Below are 487 nucleotides of genomic sequence, written 5' to 3'. Positions count from 1 at the left end.
AAATCATCTGGCCTGGCCTTGGTCCCAGGTTCCTGAGCCAGAAAACCCCCTGGAACTTTCTGAGCGATACAGACATCTTTGTTATGCTGATGAGGTGACTCGGCAGAGCCTCCAACATGGATTCAGGAAGGAGGCGGCTCACCAGAAAGATCAACTATTGACATGATAAAGAGGCTGAGACTTCCAGCCGCTCCACCACCCTGGACTGAGAAGGGGGTGGAGGCTGAATTCAATCCAGTGTCCAGTCACGGACCACTGCCCACCACATAAAAAACTCCAGTGAGTAGTGACTCGGGGTTGGGGGGACTCAAACCGGGGCTCGGTAACAACCTAGAAGGGTGAGATGGGGTGGGAGGCAGGCCCAAGAGGGAGGGGATATATATATGTATGGCTGATTCATGTTGATGGATGGCAGAAATGAAGCCAATATTGCAACGCAATTGCACTTCAATTAGAAATAAATAATTAACACACACACACCCCCCTC

This window comes from Bubalus kerabau, chromosome X (genome assembly GCF_029407905.1).
Source record: "Bubalus kerabau isolate K-KA32 ecotype Philippines breed swamp buffalo chromosome X, PCC_UOA_SB_1v2, whole genome shotgun sequence".
Classification (NCBI taxonomy): Eukaryota; Metazoa; Chordata; class Mammalia; order Artiodactyla; family Bovidae; genus Bubalus; species Bubalus kerabau.
The sequence above is the reverse complement of the archived record's forward strand: the minus strand, read 5'-3'. Positions refer to the sequence as shown.